Consider the following 10333-nt stretch of genomic DNA (forward strand, 5'->3'; position numbering starts at 1 on the left):
ATTTCATTTCCTCTTTATGTCCTGCAAATGAAAATGAAAGACCAAGCTTTAATTTATTAACACCATGCACACCAATGGAAAAATAAAATGATTTTATAAACCCACCTTTAACTTGTGCTCCAATAATTCAATTTCAAGTTTTGTTTTGTTTTTTGAAGCTGTATGTGGTCCATCTGGAGGTCACATTTTTTAATCTGCTTCTTGAGATGGACTTTATATAGATCTTTTACTGGCATCTGGGAAGAGAGATGACATTTTGTTAGAGGAGGTTATAGTGTTCTTATTTTATGATTTCAGTTAGACACATGGGTGATAGCACAGTAAGAATGGCTTTTCATATGTCGAAGATGTTCTCTGGAGTTGGATGGGGATTCCTCCACAGGGGAAGGGGAACAGCCAGCTGTGGTCTGACAGGACAATGACATGGCAAGATCCTAATCTGTGACCAAATTAGAAGTTACCCCTCTCAGAATTTAAGGTATACTTCCACAGGCCTCTCTGTAAATGCTGAGAGAGTCTCATCATCTTCATCCTAGAACACAAAATGTTTAAAATATAGGCAACTTGAAACCTATGCATCAGGCAAAATCTGTTGAAAATGAGCCACTTACTGATGGTGGAATGTCCAGAAGATTGAGGACTCCTGGAAAGTCACTGGAAATTAAGGTGGTTACATGTAAGTGTTAATCAGTGATCAGCCTTTATTCAAATATGATAAACCTACCATTTATATAGGCACTTGTGTCCTGGGGAGTAGTTGGCCCTGATGAGCTTCCCCCTGGAATGCCATCCATAAATGGCCTTTCTGCATTCTGCATTCAATTTACAATTGAGGAAACAAATTAGCAATAAAGCAAATGAAATATTACCTGATTGAATTATGTTTTTGTACTTGACCTTTACCTGCTGCCAAGTGCATTTCACACCACTGGGGTTACATCTGATTCAAAAAACATAAAATGCATTCAGTATTATAGTGTACAATGCAGGCAAAATTACATCCAAATTCTCAAAAGTTACTTTAAATATTGAATGCGACGCCATCTCCCTTTCCTTTGCCGCTGTCACCGTATTGCTTCTGTTTATGAATATTTGCCGGTAGTCTTGGTATTCTGTCATTATTACTTCTTGCTCTGCTGCCGTGAAAAACGTTACACGTGGTTTCTCCCTGTCAGAATCCATCATTCATCACATCTTCAGTGTTCGACTGATGATGGCTTTTAAAGTTCGCCGCGAACGCGCACAATTCAGACTCAGGCTATCCGAGATTGAGTGAACTTAATTTCCGGAATTGGAATCATCTGTTCTGGAACCAAAAATTCAGCACGTGTGGCATTTCTTTAACTCAAGTCCGAATTCGAGTTAAAGTTTAAGTTTTTTCAAACCTGCTTTCTGGAACACACCTCAGGTCATTACTGGGAAACGCTCTTCTCAAGAGCATCAATGAGGTGTTCAATACTGCTTGTGTCACTTTGATGCCTGTGAACTCGCCGTCAACAAACTCCCGCTTGAAGTCCTGCAGCCGGTTGCACCAGCAGAGCGTAAATTCGAGCTCAAACGTAAATCGTCACTACGTTCGAGTTTACGAACAACTAAAAGTTATACCGTTGCACCAAATCACATACGTTCAACGTAGACTTAAGTTATATCTTAAAACTTACACCTAACACTAAGTAGGTGCAACGTCTGCCGTAAAAACGTCATTAAATTTGAACTCCAACAGACACTTGTGAATATGTTAAGCAGGCCTACTTTATTTTATTGTAAAATACACCGCCAACCATGTAAGACACACACCTAACGGGGTACATTCATGTAGGGCAGCCGGGCAGCTATCAACAGGCTTGTATGAAAGTTTAAACAAGGAAAAAATGTCTATGATAATTATTACAAACTTGACACTCTGAGTCGGAAGGCTGGAACAACTTAATCAGCACAATGACACATGCAGGCTGCTTTGCATAGCAAATATCGAAAATGCCGTATTTCCTGTATATATTGTATGGTACCGTTTATTGGCTTCAAACGATAGTAACGTCATTAAATGCGACAATATTTTGATTAAGGATCGCTTTACGCACTACTAGTTAAGTCTTAAGTGATCGTGGTGCAACCAAAATTCAGTGCGGCGCTAGTTTGAAACGAGCTACTCCGAACGTAAGGTTAAGATGGACTTTACACCCGAATTTACGATCGACCTTCTGCTGCAGGTCCTGACAACTCAGATACCACCATCTCATCCGGGCATTCTGGGATCTTCGGTTTAGAAAACCGTTGGCTCTGAGTTAGGTTTGCCAGTGGAAGACACAGTTGCAAAGACGACGACAGTTGGTAGTAGCTAGCTAACTAACAACCGTAATCGTTGTAAAATGGTTCAGTGCTTTGTCCCGGACTGCAGCCACCGTACATATGTCAACGACTGCACATTTTTCAGTTTTCCGAAATGCCCCACAGCATAGTTTCACATTATGGAAACCGTGAAGGTTATCTTTGTAAGCACACCATCAGAGAGACGTCTATCAAATGTAGCTAACTGAATGTACATTTTCACTCAAGTCGAGTGGCCAAATCTACATGTGTAAGATGAATTATCTTTTTGCTTAAACATCAAGGTGTTTCTGACTCTGTACAATGTCTCAAAGGCTTCACGCGTTTTTCATCATTCAAAATCGTGGGCTAACAATCAGTCCACTTAGCAAGCTCGATAGGTGATTATGTGGTAACCTGGGCTTGCTATCTAGTAGTTTGGTGGCCCATCGAACAAAGGTGAAGTCTTTTACAGATTCTGAAATACTTAACATGATTAACATCTGATTAACTTGGAAAAAGTAACTTATCTAGTGGCTAGTTATTTAGTTACACGAGCGATAAGGGACGCGAACGATCTATGACGTCATATTGCCTTAAACGTGTGTCCCGATTTCGTTGCCTTTGGAGGTCCCTTTTCCTTTACCTTATAAGGGAGCTCACTTAAGTGTGCAGGCAGCTGACCTAGTATTTTTATATATATTTATATAGCTCTTGCCAGGTATAATACTTCATCAGGGTGGGGCTCAAAATTTTGAAAATATAAAATATATTTGTCTAACCCAATCCTAAATATATTCCATTACTTATTTCGATTTCGATTATTTTATAATCTATATTGTTTTTATTTAATCAAATAAACTCACGTTTCTCTCATTTGCCGACAACTGCAGTGCATGATGGGTATATCTCTGATCTTCGAAGATCATCTGACGTAGGCTAGCCATTTAGTTCAGACAGACAGAGAGGGGGGGGCCCTTGACCAATTTCTGCCCCAGGGCCCTTTGTAAAGTTGTTCCGCCACTGCTTGGAGTACTCTCCTGCCCAGTCAGCCCGTGCTTGACATTCTGACAGGAAAGTTGCCTGTCTACAGCGGCTTGAAAAATAGCTAAATGGATGTAAGTGTCAGGAGTTTCTCCTGACAGCGGTGAATGGTTGCGCTGCACTCCCTGGAAGAGCGAGGGGGTTCGCTAATTCAATTCAATTCTTCCCCCGGTGTGGAAGAGACTCACCATATGAGTGGCTCTGTTATGAATTTTGGATGTACCCTTTTTTGTGTTCTGTAAAAATAAAATGTGCTTATCCTACTCACCTTGTCCTGGTGTCCTTGTGGCGGGAGGATCCCTAGAAGGGAAACTGGTTGGGGCGGGGCTGGGCATTTTGTCAATCCCCGCTGGGACACTGCTGCTGTACCCTTGGGCAAGGTACTTAACTCACAGTTGCCTCAGTAAATATCCACCTGTATAAATGGATAACATTGTAAAGAACTGTAACCTATGTAAGTCGCTTTGGATAAAAGCGTCTGCCAAATGAATAAATGTAAATACAGGGGGGTATACTATACCAGCATGCTGTTCCGCAACTGTCTGTCATATGTATGTGTATGTGTGTATATATATATATATATATATGGATGAGATGGAACGGTTCATGGAAAAAATCCGTACTGTTTAATTCACTTGTCACGGTTCGGGTCATGCGTGTATTGTTCAGGTCAGGTCATGCGCAGCGTGAATTGTTTTTTTCTTTTTTTCATTTGGCACGGAGGCGGATGTTAGTGTAGCGGAGCTGAAGTGATTAGCTCGTGTGAGTCCTGCGTAAAGCCTTAGGTAGCGGGTAGCAGGTAGCCGAGTGGTTGCAGCGGCTACGTCACTCCCCCTGAGACCTGGTTAAGTAGCGTTGTCGCCGACAGGCTAACGGCAATTTGCCTTTAGCTCAACTGGCAACGACGCTGGCTTTAAGGGGTTGGCAGCGAGCAGTAAGAACCTCGGTTCGAAACTCGCTCGCTCGCCGACCCACGTAACATCACATTAAAACACAACGCAAGAGACCACCCGTTACATTGGTGCCGTGACCCGGATCACTGGCTAAAGCACAGCTTGGCCGCCAGTGGTCGCTGAGGAGTCAGAGGAGGTCAAAGGGGGGTGAGTGTAGCGGAGCTGAAGTGATTAGCTCGTGTGAGTCCTGCGTAAAGCCTTAGGTAGCGGGTAGCAGGTAGCCGAGTGGTTGCAGCGGCTACGTCACTCCCCCTGAGACCTGGTTAAGTAGCGTTGTCGCCGACAGGCTAACGGCAATTTGCCTTTAGCTCAACTGGCAACGACGCTGGCTTTAAGGGGTTGGCAGCGAGCAGTAAGAACCTCGGTTCGAAACTCGCTCGCTCGCCGACCCACGTAACATCACATTAAAACACAACGCAAGAGACCACCCGTTACATTAGGAGTGTCGAGTGCAGCAGGTCAACTGCAGAAATGGCAAGCGGAAAAGACAAAGGCCCAGAGTTTTAAGAGGATGCACTGACAGTATTGTTTCAGTCTGCTGTGTGGGAGCATTTTGGATTTAGTGCTACCTATGATGACGGCGGTAAGAAAGTGGTGGTAAAACTGCAACAGTGTGCAAGCACTGTGCAACACTTCCAATATGTTAGCTCATCTGCGGAGACATCACCCCAGTGTGTCAACTGACAGCGAAAGGAGAGAGTCGGGTAGGAAAGAACTTCTACTCCCCGCAGCATTTAAGCAATCACTCAATGAAAAGTCAGACAGGGCCAAATCTATAACAAGAGCACTGGCTGTTTTTATAGCGAAAGATATGCAGCCTTATGCCATGGTGGAGGGTGCAGGATTTCAGAATATGATCAAAGTACTCGAGCCGCGGTATAATATTCCCTCCCGCAAACACTTCAGCAACGTGATAATTCCCGAACTGTGTGAAGAGACACAATGAGTAATTGTCAAAGAATTGTCCGAAACAGCCTACGTAGCTCTTACTACAGATGGATGGACCTCCAGGGCCACTGAAAGTTTCCTAACTGTGACTGCACATTATATTACTTCGGAGTGGGAGATGAGAAGCGTCGTTTTGCAGACCCGCCCCCTTTATGAGAGCCACACAAGTGAGCACCTCTCTGAAGCACTGACACAAGCAGTGACAGAATGGAAACTGGAGAGGGGCAACAGCACAATCCCTGTGACTACAGACAAGGCAAAAAACATAGTGAATGCAGTCAATGCAACAGCTGAACTGGGGCCACAGATCGGGTGCTTTGCACACACTGTTAACCTTGCAGCCAAAAATGCAGTCTCAATAAATCAGGTATCCAGACTCCTGGGGAAGATTAGGAAAGTTTTTTTCACCGAAGCACAACAGCTTCCCATGCCCTGAAAACCAAGCAGGAGATGCTGCAACTACCTGTTCACAAACTAATACATGACGTCACAACTCCTGACAGCAGGCTGCCATCTTTTCTGCCATGATGGACAAAGAGGTTAAAAAAAATGTCAAGGACATTGCAGCCTTGTCAGACACAGAGGCAAAACTGGCAAAGGACCTGATTAACACTCTTAAACCCCTGAAGACTGTAACAACACTCATGAGTACTGAAGCATCCCTGTCCGTGTCAATGATCATCCCTATGCAAAAGATGATATTGAAATCCATGACACCTAGTGATGGGGACAAGATGCGAAGGCAGCCATCTCTGAAGACCTTGAAGGCAGATACAGAGACCCTGATCTTCAGGGCTATCTGCACAGAGCCACAGCACTGGACCCAAGGTTCAAGTCCCTGCCTTACCTGGAGGAAGCCTCTCTTCAGAAAATCTACAATAATCTCACCACAGAGGCAATGGAAATTGAAGAGCAGGTATTGTGTTTTTATTTTGTATATAACTAAATTTAATGTAATTTATCATCATTACCATTGCTGTATATTTCTTAAACTAAACCCAGCATATTTGTGCCTTTGTAAAAATTTTTCCCCACAGCCCAGAGAATAAGTTTAGTGTCTTTGCTGCCATGAAAGCATTTTGTTGTTATTAATATTTTCGAGACTATTATGCTGTTTGTCGGTTTACTCTACAGGGTCAACCCAGTGAAGTCCAGGTGGCCAGTTCATCCTCAGCAGCAGAGCCAGGAGCATCAGTGACATCATCTCCTCCCAGAAAAAATCTGCCATGGCAGAGCTATTTGGAGAAATCTTTACAACAGAGGAGAGAACCACCAGCCTTTGTCCAGCATCATTCAGGAAGAAGTCACCTCCTACAAAGCCGCAGGCTGCATTTCTGTAGATGCAGATCCCCTCGCATGGTGGAAAAGCAACGAGCCTAAGTATCCTTACATTGCTAAATTGGCACAGTGTTACTTCGCTGTCCCAGGTACATCTGTACCAAGTGAGAGAATTTTCTCTACAGCAGGGGACATTGTCACTGCAAGTAGGTCTCATCTCTCAGCTTAAAATGTGGACAGACTGATCTTCTTGCAAAAGAACATGAAAATAGAATGAACAGAGCAATGTTGTTTTGAAACAGTGCAGTGTGTGTTTTGATACGAAATCCAGCCATATTTATTTGTTTGATTTTATTTCAAATACTGCACTTTCATTTCAAGTGGTTGTGTTTATTTTAAAGAAAGGAAAGTATTGTGCTGGTTGAGCTTATGTTTCACTTTATGTTGGTGGCCTTTGCCTAAATATCATTTTTCTTCTCTTCATTTTAAAAGATTCATTTTTCGTAATAGCCACTGCAAAGTTAACACTGATAAATGTAGCCTACATATTTCAGTCAGTTCAGTCTTTGTGTGCTATCCTATTCTTTTAATTTGACAAATGAATAAGTGTTTTTGTTCTCAGCTAGAAGTTTAAGGCCAACAGTTGTAAACCTTTTTTTCCAAATAAATGAAAAGCCCATTGAAATTAGCAACATCTCCCCTCTTACTGTATCAGATTCTCACCTCGGTTTAATTTATGATTCTCAGTGTCAATAATGTGTCTATGCCTAAGATCAAGTTGCCTCATTCTTTCAGTTTATTGATTACATGACATGACCTTGAGAATAACTTTTTTTTTTTAATACTGTAAATGGTGGATTATTAAACTATATATTTTATGCTGATGTATGGTATTTCTGGAGTGTTATAAAAGTAGAAAAAACATCAACAATGTATACAGAATCTGACTGAAAACCTTGACCACAGAACCGTGATACAAACTGAACTGTGGATTTTGTGAACCATTCCACCCCTAGTACCCAGGATGTTGGTGGGGGTGGGAAATAATTCCTTTAAAGATCAGTGTTACCATACCATCAGGTTTCTTTTATCTCTGTACTTGGGGAGAAGATCCACTAGTTCCTCTACTGTATTAAAGAAACTATTCGAGAAATGGCGAAATGAAGTCTGAAGCCTGCATTCATTTTCATACTCGGGAAGTACAACACCCGTTTTATTTCTACAGTATGTACTGCAAAATGATGGTGTACCCTTAATGAATCGACACAGGAGAAGTTGAGTCTTCTGTTGAACCACTCAACCACTTCTGTTGAACTCCCTCTTGAACAGGTATTTCAAGAGGGAATTGCAACCTTAACCCTTTTGCATATACGGTCACACCGATGTGATTAGCCATTTAGCACGGACAGTAAAACCATTTTTCCAACATTTTTCCAATCTAGTGTTCTAGTAGAACTCTTGATTGGAAGAATTCTACCTAATGTTATCTTTGAGCAAACAGCAATTTAACGTTAAAAATGTGGCAAATGTGGCTGTGAAAACTATGAGAAGCTTAATAACGCTTATGAAAACATATCGAACCATGTAACGTAACACGCACGCTACATAGCATAAAATAAGTTACATGCGAAAGGGTTAACACATGAGGGCACAAATAGCAGTCAAAGAGAATGTACAGCCCAAATTTCACAAAGCTCATCCTGTGCCATATGCCTTGCATCGAAAGGCTGAGGCAGAGCTGAAACGCCTAGAGAAGCAAGGAAGTATGTCAAAAGTCGAATGGTCAGACTGGGCAACACCTATCGTGCCAGTGGTGCAAAAGTAGTACACTACGCATTTGTGATGATTTTATAGTAATTGTAAATCTTGTGCTCCATGCAGACCAGTACCCACTGCCACGCATAGAAGATACACTATATGGACAAAAGTATTTGGCCACACCTGTTTTTCAGGGTTTGGACTAGGCCCGTTATCTACAGTGAAGGGCAATCTTAATGCTTCAGCATACCAAGACATTTTGGACAATGCTATGCTTCCAACTTGGTGGCAACAGTTTGGGGAAGGCCCTTTTCTATTCCAACATGACTGTGCCCCAGTGCACAAAGCAAGGACTATAAAGACATGGTTTGATGAGTTCGGTGTGGAAGAACTTGACTGGCCCGCACAGAGCCCTGACCTCAACCCCATCAAGCACCTTTGGGATGAACTGGAACAGAGATTGCGAGCCAGACCTCGTCCAACATCAGTGCCTGACCTCATAAATGCTCTACAGAATGAATGGGCACAAATTCCCACAGAAACACTCCAAAATCTTGTGGAAAGCCTCCCAAAAAGAGTGGAAGCTGTTATAGCTGCAAAAGGGGGACCAACTCCATATTAAAGTATTTGTATTTGAATACAATGTCATTACAGTCCCTGCTGGTGTAATGGTCAGGCGTCCGAATACTTTTGTCCATATAGTGTATCTTTGCATCATTGGCAGGTAGGTAGCGTTTTTCAAAGATTGACTTTGCCCAAGCTTATTTGCAAATGGAGATTTGTCCAAAAATATATCACAATAACACCCAGTACAATAGGCTTGTTTTTGGAGTGGCATCGGCCCCTGACCATTGTACAACAGGTCAAGTTCCAGCTGTGATATTCACGGAAAGATGTCTGAGATCACTTTTGGACCTCTTAAAGCCTGATCTATCTATGTCGAGATGTGACTATGGCTGTTTTCACACTTGGTCCGTTTTGCTGGTCCGAACTCGAGTGCGATTATTCCCCCCCTCCCCCTGCCCCCACTGGTCTCCTTTCACATTAAATTTTTTGGTTACGAACCCTGGTCCGTTTATGTCATCAACACATAAGGAACGTGCGGCTTTTATTTATCAATGTCACTAGGCAATGATGCAAAAGGGAGGCAAAATGGAAAGTCACAATAGTTTTCTTATTCATCTTTTTTTAAATATGGTGTCAGCACCAAACTAACTGTGTTTAGAATTTTCACTATGCCATAAATGCGTCCCGCTGTCTGAGAGTGATGCGAGCTGCTCGGAGAAGGAGGTTTTTGCGGACTGCGGAGACAGGCGGCAATGCGAAATGAATTTGCAGCTTTGCTTGCAGAGCATACACGCATACCCTCAAGGTGAGCGAGCAGTGTGGCTACCTGCAATTATTTCCAGAATAGTTTTCAGATGCAACAAGCAAATAACAAATTGTATGTCATCAATAGCATTTATTTCCTGGTTGTAGATCGGATAGTTTTCACACATACTGTATCTTAACTAGAACTAAATACTTTTAGCACATTACCCCAGTTCTAGCTTCTCTCCATTGGCTACCCATTAAATACTGGATCGATTTTAAAATACTCTTACACACATTGAAGGCTTTAAATGGGCTTGCCCCTCCCTATCTTAAGGACCTTCTTCACCCATACCTTCCACAAAGAGCCCTTTGTTCCCAAAATACCTTTTCATCATTCCAAGAGTGGGCAAAACTACTATAGGCAGTAGAGCCTTTTCCTATCAAGCCACTCTCCTGTGGAACAGCTTACCCACCGAGGTTGAGGGAGCAGACTCTCTCTCCACCTTTAAGTCTAGTCTCAAAACATATCTATACAGTTAATCCTTCAGCTGAGGGACATGGCCTGGTGCTGCCATGGATCTGTCACGGCTCAGGCAAGGACTCAGTCGCAGACCACAGGAGCGTCAGCTTCCCGGTGAATTTATTAAATCCACAGGCAAGATCGCAATCAGAAAACAAGCAGGGTCAAAACCAGAAAGGCAGTCCGTGGGCAAATCCAGGTTCAGGCAACC

Source organism: Megalops cyprinoides, chromosome 7, assembly GCF_013368585.1.
Source record: "Megalops cyprinoides isolate fMegCyp1 chromosome 7, fMegCyp1.pri, whole genome shotgun sequence".
Classification (NCBI taxonomy): Eukaryota; Metazoa; Chordata; class Actinopteri; order Elopiformes; family Megalopidae; genus Megalops; species Megalops cyprinoides.